This window comes from Biomphalaria glabrata, chromosome 1 (assembly GCF_947242115.1).
Source record: "Biomphalaria glabrata chromosome 1, xgBioGlab47.1, whole genome shotgun sequence".
Taxonomy (NCBI): Eukaryota; Metazoa; Mollusca; class Gastropoda; family Planorbidae; genus Biomphalaria; species Biomphalaria glabrata.
Genome location: NC_074711.1, coordinates 38,429,719 through 38,443,128, shown reverse-complemented (window position 1 = coordinate 38,443,128; position 13,410 = coordinate 38,429,719). Strand labels below are relative to the sequence as shown.

At 37.1% G+C, this 13,410-nt stretch overlaps 1 long non-coding RNA gene across 1 annotated transcript in view; it reads left to right on the top strand.

Annotated features, from left to right (window-relative positions):
• Positions 1-1,561: 1,561 nt before the first annotated feature.
• The window catches only part of LOC129927256 (uncharacterized), a 56,462-nt gene continuing 44,613 nt past the window's right edge, over positions 1,562-13,410 (top strand). Inside the window, exon 1 of the long non-coding RNA XR_008778894.1 lies at positions 1,562-2,213. This is a non-coding gene — a long non-coding RNA (uncharacterized LOC129927256). The remainder of the gene's footprint in view (positions 2,214-13,410) is intronic.

Here is a 13,410-nt window from a genome sequence, read left to right as displayed (position 1 = left end):
ACTCAGGCCACTTGGTTCTCAAATCTAGTGATAATAGTCTCCTATATATGTAAATACGCTAGATCCCATACTAGCAACTGTATTTCACCTTTCATTATCTTATTTTGTATAATAAACTGTACATAAGTTTACATCATAGTATTTGTTGCCTGCATTATAACGCTGTGCTTGTAGTTTATATGTGCAAGTGAGGGTTCTCAAACTATAAAATCCCCTAGACACCCGAAACGGCCAAATCTTAATCCGACTTGTCACAGCCTCATAGCTCCCATATAGGTCTAATGCCTCATAGCTCACATATAGGTCTAATGTCTCATAGCTCACATATAGGTCTAATGTCTCATAGCTCACATATAGGTCTAATGTCTCATAGCTCCCATATAGGTCTAATGTCTCATAGCTCACATATAGGTCTAATGTCTCATAGCTCACATATAGGTCTAATGCCTCATAGCTCAAATAGCTTTCCATCGCATTAAAATATATATATATACGGAAATTTTTTAAAGAGAATTCACGAACTTTTTGAAAAAATAACCCTCAACACATATTTTTCTATCAAAAACAAATAATAATTTTAAATAATAGTGGTTATAAAAATAATATAATAAATGTTTAATTATAATCAATTATTATTAATATTATTATTTTTTATAGAGCTCTTAACCAACATAATTTTAAGTTCATACATCATAGACAAGAACGCAAGCTAAACAAGTTTTACACAGGTAAGTCTTGATGTCCAGCAGGTAGCTACGCACGAGGTTTATCTTAGCTCATTGGGAAGTAAGTTCCAAGACTTTGGTGAATAAATTTACACTGTACCTTTTGAGAACAAGAAATGAGAGTCCTAAGGTGGGCATATGGAGTGGACATTTCACAACTAGAAAAGGTAAATCCTTGCAGCGCAGGGGTCTCTTAGGGACATTTCTTCTTCTTCTTCTTCTAGCCAGATTTATTGCTGCTGAGCTGTGAGCTCTTTTGCAGACTGTGCCAAGGGAAAAAAGCGTTTTGTTTTCTTCAGTTGTTCAGCACTGCCGTACAGAGTGTTGGTTATGTTAGGCTGTAGTGGAAGTAGGGTCTGCCTAAGGTGGATTAGGAAGGGGCATTCAAAGAGGATAGGCTCTTAGGGACATATGGAGTGGACATTTCAAAAATAGAAGAGATAAGTCCTTGTAGCTCAGAGATCTCTGAAGAATTTTTTCTCGAGATGGTAGAAAGTTACAGATGGCTTTTCAGTTTTACAGAAGCAATGATTGATACAAACATTTGTCCGGTGCAGCAGTCATATCCAGTTTGATACAGGAACTGTAGCAAATAGACTATATTAGCAGAATTAGAGCGTCAAGACAAAAGACTATTCTGTCTAGAGTTGGTTATTTGGCGTTAATATTGCTCAAAGATATCTTATTCCTAACAAAGGGGATAGAAATCAAGGAGGGCTTGATAATAGGGGGGGGGAGGCATCTAGGATAACCCCGCCCCAAAAAAAAAAAAAATAAAAGAAAGTGAATGTGGAGGGGGTCGCAGTAAAAAAAAACCGCGAATTGATCTTGGAGAGAAAAGATCCATAGATGAAGAAGACGAGGAAAAAAAAAAACCCTCAGAAAATACCGCCATGGTTTGCTGGCCGGCTAAACCCAGCAGTCGACAAGACCTCGCGCTCTGCCACAGCGTCTTCGTGTTTGAACATCACATGGCTGTAGCGCGAGTCCTCTCTCTCCCCCGTTTTCGCCACGGGTTGCGAGCATGTCTTCATATTGATAGGGAATTCTACCCTGTGCAAGTGTGTGTGAGGAATCTATACACTCTTCTGTGATTACAAATATTCGGTCCAGGCGGAAGCATATAATTAAAGAGAGAAAAAAAAAAGCGGTTTGCTGTATAGTATGAATTTAACCCCTTTGTAAGGGAAAAAATATACTGGGGGGAAAAGTTTAAAAATAGAAGCGTCTTGGCACAGACTATTGGAGCGTGTCGACCTAGGATTTTAATAGTGTGTGTGTTTTTTTAGGTACAGCGGTGCAGCAAGTCCTCTATGGAGTTAACAATGCATGCATTCTTTCGTTCTAATTCTAAGGCTTATTCATAAATAATTCCTACATCCGTCTTATTTGGATTATATGCTGCTGTGTGTTTGAATGTATGTGCCAGGATTCGTCACATACGACTGTTTTTTCATTGGTGTACATATTATTCCCCCAAATATCTAGGTAAGTTTTGAAAGTACTAGATCTATACGTTGTTGTCTGTTGCCTAATTATTAACACATTGGGTTATCGTGTAATTTTAAAGACAAATATTTAATCCTAAAAAGTAACGTCGTGGGATATAATATAGGTATATAGATTCTAGATGTCCTTGGATGATTCTGTAACGTCACTCTTGGAGCTGACACCAGTTTATTAGGCATCCAACTATAGATAAGATCTGGATATGTAGTTGTTAATTTTTGCAAGTTTACTTTATAAAATTCGATCTTTTCATTGCAACATTATCTCAAGTGCAAGTTTTTGTTGATAGAATCAAATGTTATGAAGGTATTCTTCTTTGGGAATATGTAATGCCAGCTTTCTAAAAATAGTAGCTCAGGCTTCTTAATGATGTTCATCATGGTTGAGTGAGTCCTGATTGTGCTCAATTATGCATAGGACTTTGTCAGTGTGAGCACTTCAAACTAGTGCAATCTATCTATCTATCTATCTATCTATCTATCTATCTATCTATCTATCTATCTATCTATCTATCTAGTATCTATCTATCTATCTATCTATCTATCTATCTATCAATCTATCTATCTATCTATCTATCTATCTATCTGTCTGTCTGTCTGTCTGTCTGTCTGTCTGTCTATCTATCTATCTATTTACCTAAACTAAATTTTCCAATAAGATCCCTGCAACTATAACAATTTAAAAGCGAGTAGATAGAAAGTTATGTATTAGGAAGATTATTGAATATAAAATTGTACGTTCATCTTTTCATCAAACGTAACATCTGGTTCAGTGTATTCTGTTACATCTGGTTCAGTGTATTCTGTTACAGCTTCTCGTGTCTTTTATGTACGAATTCCAGTTTTTGTTCCGATTCTTAGTTACATTACTAATCAATTAAGACTATTCTTCGAAGTCACATCGCCTTATGATGTATGCCAAACCGACTTTACTATTAGGTAAGCTGACATCATGCAGTCCCAAAGCAATGACTTATATAGACAATAAAGAAAATCCAATGCAACTATAAGGTTGCTTTTATTTGTATTGATTTTTTTTCTATTGTTTGAAATAATGCTGAAGTTTTGCGGTCGAAAAGTTCAATCAATGAAATTTAAACAAAAGCCTAAAAATAGATGTGATTGTTTTTCATAAAATCAGAGTCAATTCTTTAGTTCAAGTTGATTGATGAGACATGTCAATATGCCGCTTTTTATTTTATTGTAAGCACTATCGGATATAAGATCACATTTTTGTTTTCCTTATGTGAAGTTTTCTGTAAAGTGAATTTTCCGCAGTTGACAAGTCAGAACACATTGACATCTAGACATAGGCCTATACGCATTTACATTTAGACGTATACACATTTGCATCTAGACATATACACATTTACATTTAGACACATACAAATTTACATTTAGAAATATACACATTTACATCTAGACACATACACATATGCAGTTTACATGTATAATAAATACATTGTTGTTGTCATGGAGCCACCCCGTCTTGATCTTTCTATTTTGTCTCATAGACAAAGACTCATATGTGCATATTTACATAGAGACATAGACGTCATTGTCATTAGTCATATTTTCTTAATTTTATAAGGTATACAAAAAGAATATTTTTATTTAACAGTTTTTTTTTAATGATAGCTAATGATAATAAGAGATGGGCCTTGGAAATAGATCTACATCAACTACTCAAAAATTATATTCTAAAATTCGATTCTGATTATTATATATAAAAAAACTTGTAGCTTAAAAGATATATATAGAGAGGGAAGTGAGCACGGAATTTTCTCAAAAGACAAGCATGCACCTCTCTCTCTCTCTCTCTCTCTCGCATTGTATGATACAGAACTCTCGCCCACCATACTCTGTGTCAATGGATTGTACGTTCTCGGCTGTATTTAAATCAAACTCTTTGGAAACGCATTTTACATTTTACACATTGCATCGAACTTTTTTCTTTTATTATACTCTGCACGCTTGTAGGATACCGTCTTATTGCACATGACTGCATTCACTGGTTACATTGGGGGCTATGACTCTGTAACATCGTTTTGAACCATACTCTTGTATATGACTCTGTGACCTCGTTTTGAACCATACTCTTTTATATGACTCTGCACTCTCTTGATGCACAGTACTCCCTGACATCACCTCACACTTTCTGTCCTTTCATTGTGTTCTGTCTTAACACCGAACTCCCTGACACTATTTTACGACACTCTAATCCTTGACCTTTACCTATCCCTTAGTCTGATGGACCGTTGGGGCACCAAGCAAGATTCGTCGACCGTCCTTCTCCGTTCCTCGCTGTCCTTAGCCTTAGTTAGAACCCCATTCAATGGCATGCCTGTCCATTCTTTTATGTTGTCCTTACATCGCTTTCTCTGTCTGCCTCTTCTTCTTTTTTCCTGGTACTGTTCCCTGAAGGAAGGTCTTAGCTAGCCCCGAAGATTTTGTAATATGGCCATAGATTTTTAGCTTGCGTTTTTTACGATAGTTAGCAGGTCACCATGGGGTCCAATCACTGCACTCTAAACATCCAAACAACTGAAATTTGATTTCTTAGTGTTGAAAAACATTCATTTTACATTCTTGTATAAAATGCCTAAATTTTAATAAGCTTTTTATCCCGACTTCCAGGTTTCTGTGTGTGAGTCTATTTACATCGTTTTTTGTTCAAAGACATAATGACATAATATCAAAGACATAATAACATTCAAGAAATGTCTGTTTTGAATAATCTTTTCTTGTTTAATAATGTTGAATAATATTTTGAATAAACATCAATGTTTTAAATTTAGTGCGCAACGTTCGGAATATTATTAGTTTCAAATCTCATTTTTTAAAAATTATGCACGAAGTCTAGGTACTTCTAGGTTGAATTGGAAGCCATCTTCTATGTCTGTAAAGCTTAGAGCAGAAACACTTAACCAGGCTGACATTTTGAAGTACTCTCCGCAGACTTTGAGATAATGAGGAGTTAAGTGAAAATTGGACCAAGGGTGGGAGAAAAGAAAACATACCTACACACACACACACACACGCACGCATGAGGCGAGAAATTGTTTAGTAAACTAAAAGTTGAGAGGTGCTGTTCAAATCACTTAAAGAACTTTCTGATCCAACTAGGACTTAGAATAGAATAGTCAGTACCAAGAATACACTTACTGACAGGAATACACACACACACAGGGATACAACTCTCACAAGGATACACACAACCTAACAGAGATATACATATAGAGATACACACACCCTCACACTCAGAGTGTTACACACACACAATCACAAGACAAACACTCACAAGATGTAAGCTAAGTCGTAAGTCAGTGCCTTTAAAAGTCATGAGTGAACATCTCCGCGTCGGAAACAAAAATTGAAGCAAGACAGACTCACACACCCGACCATCTCAAATACCATTCAGTCTGACTAGCACTTCGGTGGGCCATGTGCAGGAGCCAGTCTTCTTATAAATCATCATACAACTATTTTTACAATACCGTCTTACAATCATCTCTAAATTCTGAATATACCAGTCAATAAAAATATAACATTTAAAAACATACAAAAAATATCGGGGTTAATTGTAATACAAACAAGAAATAATTAAAATAAAATTATAGTAATCATGTCATGTAATGATTATGTAATGATTGTGTAATGATTATGCTTCTATTCTCTTGTATTTTTCCTTTCTCTCTCAAACCGGAAGAGGACAGGATTTTTGCATTTCTATTTCTTTCGTAACAAAACAACAAAAGACATAATTATATTATTAGAGTTTGTATTATTGAAAGAGTGGCATATCCTACAGCGAACGTAACTGACAGTGACTATAACTATTAGCGAACATAACTGACAGTGACTATAACTATTAGCGAACATAACTGACAGTGACTATAACTATTAGCGAACATAACTGACAGTGACTATAACTATTAGCGAACATAACTGACAGTGACTATAACTATTAGCGAACATAACTGACAGTGACTATAACTATTAGCGAACATAACTGACAGTGACTATAACTATTAGCGAACATAACTGACAGTGACTATAACTATTAGCGAACATAACTGACAGTGACTATAACTATTAGCGAACATAACTGACAGTGACTATAACTATTAGCGAACAAAAGACACAGTTGATGTTCTCGTGTTCTGGACTACCCTTCGAGAAAGTCTTCGTGTCCAAGCTTCGTGCTAACTTTGTGGTGTTGTTATGTCCGGTGGCTCGATGTTGTCAAGTAAACAAAAACAAAACAACGTCTGCTCGAGCGTGAGGCACCATGGGACTGAAAGGCTTTCGTGTTCAGGGAAATCTTACCCGAGCGGACCAATCGCATTGGAGATCTAGACTAGGTCTGGCCAATCGCGCTGGCCGACATCGTGGGTTCAATTTTCATGAATTCTAAACTGACCAATTATTTCTGCATTATGTCCGTGGAAAAAAAAAAGAGAAAGAGAACTCCTGAAATAGATCTAGATGTTTTGTTGACCAGTGGTAACTGTTGGGAAAGATTCTACCACTTCCATGTCAGCACCAGGCAGGTACCGATGTCTGGAGGGAAATTATTTAGCAACTTACTTATCTCTATCTATCTATCTATCTATCTATCTATCTATCTATCTATCTATCTATCTATCTATCTATCTATCTATCTATCTATCTATCTATCTATCTATCTATCTATCTATCTATCTATCTATCTATCTATCTACCTACCTACCTACCTAATCTATCTAATCTCTCTCTCTCATAGGCTTGTCTTCGAGTCCGAAGATTAGTGAGGAATGCAGTATTTCCCGTGGCTGCGCAGCCCCAGGTGTGACCTAGATATTTTGCCACATCCAGGGCAAGCATAACCATTGTCCGAAGGTGGTCGATTTAGATTTTCTTTCGCCGTCTGCGTCTGTCCTCCGCAGCGGATTTTCTTTTGGTCTCAAATGTGTATCCAGCGGCCTTTGTGAATGACCTCCAGCTGTCTCGTTCTGAGGCCTCATGCAACCAGGTGCTATCTTCTATGTCAGCTAAGGCAAGTTGGCGCATAAGCTGGTCTTTGAAGCGTTTCCGTGCGGCGCCTCTGTTACGTCGACCACCTTTTAGCTCACAAAAAAAAGACTGCCTTTGGCATGCCTGTCCTCCATACGGGATACGTGCCCTGCCCAGCGTAACTGTCGGACCAATATAAGAAGTCCCTCCGTACTGTCCAGACCAGCGTTCGCAAGGACATCGCTGTTTGTAGTGTGGTCTTCTTTGGTGAAAGCGCTCAAGTAGTTTTAGTTGTTTTCTGTGTATATATATATACACACAACTATCAGGCCTCCTTATTTGACACAAAGAGAAAGATCAGACAGTAATAGATATTTCCAAGTTTATAATTTGTGTTGCAATTATTGTACCCTCCCCCCAACTTAACACGTTAATATTATATAGCTATGAAGGATAATTATATTAAAATACAAATATTTAACAAAAAATTATATTTTAAAAGTATCATCTTAAATTAAAACATTAATTCTCTTAAAGTGATCATAACAAGAAATGTATCCAACATCCATCTCATATCCATGTTCGTAAAGATGTTTTGTCTTTGTTTATATTGTAAAGAAGTTGTATGTATCGAAATGTAATTCCTAAACAATGTGATAGAAACAAACATCAAATAGACTCGATATGGTAACATTAGATTTGAGGTCTTTGTATAGAAACTTGATGAAATTGAGAAGTTAGATAATGCTCATTTTAAGAGACCCTTTGGTTGTGACACAATTCTGTATGTAGAATAATAGATTGAGCTCTTGAAGAGACGTACGTCGCTCGAAAGTTTTCTCATGCAATCATCACAAACTTTCGCCATTTTACAGGTTACACTTCTGAGAGGAAGACGATAATAGTGTGTGGTCAAGGTCCGTCCCTTATCTGCCTCATTCTTTGTGACTTTGAGGTTTTTAAGCTGCCCTTCTGATGACTTTGATTGTGTGTCCTCTATGTCCCTTTTGTCTTACTATGTGTGTGTGTTTGCATGCATTCCTGCAAGAGCTATATCCATTGTTCAATTTTCTTATTAAGTGTTTACACATTTTGAACTTTGTTGACTGGGTCAGTTTGACATATGCCTTTAACTGATTTGACCGGTTATTTGACCAGTAGAGATATTATAAGCATTAACATACATTTATTTTAAAAACTAAGATTAACTGCTGCAGGGGTAAACGACTGTATAGAAAATACGAAAAACATGCATATATGTAACCCTTTTACTTGGTCCGGCAGGGTTACATATATGCATATTTTAAAAACTGAATGACATATTTAAATAAAACTTCAGTTTCCCTTAAGTGTGTAATAAATGACTTTATTAACACATGCGTATAGATTGTTAGATTGTACTTGTAATTTTTAAAAAGACTCTAAATTTATCGCCAAAAATAAACTTCTCTAGTAGTTAAATATTACAAACAACACAATGGTTAGGATCGGATTTAGATTTGATAAGGCCCTAAGCTATTTGATCAATGGCGCCCCTTGTAATCAACATAAGACATTTTTTCCTTTGCTCTTTCTTCAAAACTATTTAAAATATAATTGGAGCCATGGGGAAAGGGAAGGGGGGGGGGCAAAAGCAAGTTTGTGTCCTTAACTATAGCTTATGTTGGATCTAGTTCAATCCAGCACTGACAATGGAAATCTAGGCTTCCAAAAAGTAGTGCCCCAAAGAACTGTATAAATTTAGCTAGGCCTTATTTGTGACCTCATAAAGTGAAGGATAGAAAGCGATAGCAAATAGAGTCGAGATTCAGAGTTTAGACTTTTTGGAGAAAAGCTTATTGTCTAGGACACGGGGGGGGGGGGGGGGGGCAACACCGTGTTATTGTTATGTAAACATTGCCGCATTTACATCTCCTGTTGAGTGTCGCGAGACCAGTTCGACCTGAACCAAGAGAAATACGCTTTGGGTGTGAGAGAATGTGTGTGTGTGTGAGAGAGAGAGGCAAAGAGGGCGGGGAGGATGAGGAGAGAAGTAAATGGAAGGGAAATCTCCTAAACCTCTTTAATTTGATGCTTCCTTGCATTTTAATCCTCAGACCCTGAATTTAGAAATGTGAAGGGGATGGTGGAGGGGGTGGTGGAGAGAGGCACGCGGTGAAGGCGGTTTCAATAATTGCATGGTGGAAATTGAAAAGTTTCGATATTCTTTCAGTGCTAAGCACAGACACACACACACATGGCACAGAGCTACACAGACACGCAGAGCACAGAACTACACACACACACACAAACACAAACATGCAGAGCACAGAACTACATACACACACACACACACACGCAGACCACAGCTCACTGATATGAGTCAGTGTAAAAAGGTGTCACAGAAGAGCAGTTGATATGGTGGGTGTTTATTGACATTAAATCAAAGCTCCTGCGTGAATAAATCATGGTGCTGAGGTACAACAGATCCATGCATTTGTCTTCTTTATTTGACTATGGTCAGTGTCACGTTTGAACGGTGGAAATAGTTTTTATCTGGTGAGACTGGATGCTCTCAAATTGGTAAGTCAGTCCAGTGAAACTATGGACGTGACAAATGATTATTTGTAACATAAAGTATTTGCCTTACTCTTAAACTAACAGGATGGAGATGAATTTAAAGAAAACTGAATACAGTTAAGTCTCCCCTTAAGAGTGTCCACTGAGACATTTTTTGATGATATGGCAGGTCTGCAGCGGAACTGCCCTCTGATAAGTAATGAAAATCTTCCTAAGAATGTTCAAGGTCAGGAAGTCATTAGTACTAACCCAGGGCCGGCCTTAAATAGGCGAAGTGAACGAGGTGGCCCTTAATGGAATGGAATAAAAAAAAAAAATTATTCATATAGCGCCGATAGCAATAATATGCATCATGGACGATTCCTGATCACCAGACTAGAAATAATGTTTCTATATTTCACCAAAAAGAAAACACAATGGTCTTCTAACATTTGTAGTCTGGAAACATTGATGAACAAATCCTGAGTCATGGTAGAGACTTTGAGCTAGGCTTGTAATAATAGGGCCTTACAGTTCTGCTATGCTTGAGGTTCAATCCTTGGTTTGCTTTTTGTTTCTCAAAAAAAATAAAAATTTCTTTGTCCTGTGCGAGGCCCTCACCAATCAAGGACCCTGGGCGGTTGCATAATTTGCCTATGCCTAAGGTCGGCCCTGACTAACCCCTTCGGCTGACATCACAATTGGGAATACATGTAGATTTATTTAACTTCCACAGACGCTTAATCTGCCAGCGAAGGTTCTCATATTTTGTTCTTATGGTCCTCCTTGTCTTTGTGTAACGTCAATGGATAAGTGGCAATGTCGATGAATGTTGCAGACTTTTCATGTTTACCAATAAAAATCCATAAAAATTATCTTGTCTTGTCTCATCTGGTCTATTAACACTACAATCATTATGAGCACATGAAGTAACTAAAGTAAGTTGGGAATTACCGAAAAAAAAAAATGGGACGATGATGTTTCAGAGAATTCGTGAACCTTGGAAATGTAACTATAGCAACCGTTGCTGCATACGAGGAGGCTTGAAGCTTTAAATTTACATCTTTAGTATCAATATACTTTTTGAGGAAATATGAAACTTAAACGGTTTAGATTTAAAGTAGCCTAATTTATACTGATTGTATTGTACAGGGCATGTATCAGGGACGAACATATTTAATATAATTTGTAATAAGTGTACCGGAATGTTGGTAACATGTTTTAAAAATAAATATCACACCGACAAACTTCTTTATGACAATTTTGTTTATACAGTTTTAACTCAATAACTTTTACACATGAGTAGATGAAATATGTTTGCCATGTTTGTTTTTAAATAAATCTATTCAGAGTTTTCAGACTCTTGAGAGTCTGTCAATAAAAGTCTTACACTTAATTATGTCCACGAACTTTGACCTCCAATACACGCACATATAGACCAATGTATTGGCCGTACCACTTCTAACGCTCTTGTATTCCTCAATCGTAAATGAAATGAACTAATTGTTCATAGTTCATTTACCCAGATTGAGCTACATCTGTACGAGAGCTTCTTGTGTGTGGGTTTTGAGTGTAAGAGTGTGTGTGTGTGTGTGTGCGTGCGTGTGTACACAGTGTGTATGTATGAGAACAATATGTTGACGCATATAGATAGAAAGCAGGAAGGAATATGCTATCACGATAACTAAATTCAAAGTGTTTCTTTTTTTATACTTGTTTTTTAGTTTTGGTTTGGGGGAGGGGCGCCATTTGGTGTTGACATGACCTGGTTCTCCAATAAATGTGAACTAGATAAGACAGCAAGTCAGCACATCGACCTCAATAAATTGGCTGAAGTCAAAGCGTGTGTGTATGTGTGTACGTGTTCATCCTAGTGAAGTACATGACTGTGTTGGGTCTTGTCTGATGGCGTTCTCATCTCTACTTTCAGACTATTTAGTTTTCTAAGATGGTGTTTTATTTTCCTCTCTATACTGAATATTAGTTTGTAAATACGTATAGATGTCCTTGATAAAAATTTACATCTTATTCATTCCTTCTATATATAAAGTCGGAAGTTTCCAATGCTAGACAGTCTGCAGGAAATATTTGCATACATTATCTCGTCTTCAGAACGAGGCTTAAGTACACAAAGTTTGTTATTAAAACAACACTTTAAGACCCCAACAAAAATTAAGCACCAACATTTAGAGATTTATTGCTTAAATATAAAGACTCCAATTCTTTCTTAATCATACTGTGAATGTTGTTTTGAATCTTTTAATTAATTTTTTGTTTCAAGCCACGTGATCTCGAGTTGGAGTCCTGTTGAAGACTGGGATTGGTTTGGACACCCAATCCAACTCTACTGGCCACTTTACGTTGGGCAACAGGCTGTGGTTGCCCGTTGTGTTGGTCACGTGACTACTTCCTTAACGGTCGTGTTGTGCCGTCTGAGCTACTGTGTCGATGGTCCCGGGTTCGAACCCTGCCCGCTTCATCCCCCTCCCCCGTCGTCCTGGGGGAGATTTGGGCTAAGATGTAATAACTCTGAAGGTAAATCCGAAACTTATAAAACAAAATAAAGCTCCAGAGAGCAAGGGATACATTTCTAAGTCTAGGCCAGTGGTTCCCAAACTTGTCCCTTAATGGAACACTCCGTACATTTTAGTAACAGTAGTTACGCTGAGGTTGTCAGTTGTATTCAAACTAAATTTCCATTTGATGGGATCAATAAAAATGATCTTACCTTATTTTAAGTATTCAGCGGAACACTTTGCTTATTTTTGTTTAGAGAGACTAATTCAAGTGGTGACCTACTATTTAACTATTCCAGTAGTTCGTGGAACACCCATTCAACCTTCGAGGAACTCTAGGGTTCCGTGGAACACAGTTCGGGAAACACTGGTCAATTCAGTTCTGCCATGATAAATGTAAAGAGAAAGCCACTGCAGACGAGTGTTCTCCTTCGTGCTACCAGATATATTATAAGCCTAGCTAGTATTATTTATTATTAGTGTTTCTGTTTTATGTTCGTTTGGACTTCAACCTTATACTGTGCTCTGAAACCACTATTTCTTTTACTGCCTAGAAAGGACATCCAGATTATTAGTTGTCTAAACCACAAGTCTAGCTCTGATTAGAAAGTCTTTTTTTTTACAAAGACACTGTGTTTTGTTATGGTGTATACAGCCTCTCTAAGAGACTAGACGGAATATTATTTGAGACACTGTGTTTTGTTATGGTGTATACAGCCTGCTCTAAGAGACTAGACGGAATATTATTTGAGACACTGTGTTTTGTTATGGTGTATACAGCCTGCTCTAAGAGACTAGAAGGAATATTATTTGAGACACTGTGTTTTGTTATGGTGTATACAGCCTGCTCTAAGAGACTAGACGGAATATTATTTGAGACACTGTGTTTTGTTATGGTGTATACAGCCTGCTCTAAGAGACTAGACGGAATATTATTTGAGACACTGTGTTTTGTTATGGTGTATACAGCCTCTCTAAGAGACTAGAAGGAATATTATTTGAGACACTGTGTTTTGTTATGGTGTATACAGCCTGCTCTAAGAGACTAGAAGGATTATTATTTAAGACACTGTGTTTTGTTATGGTGTATACAGCCTGCTCTAAGAGACTAGACGGAATATTATTTGA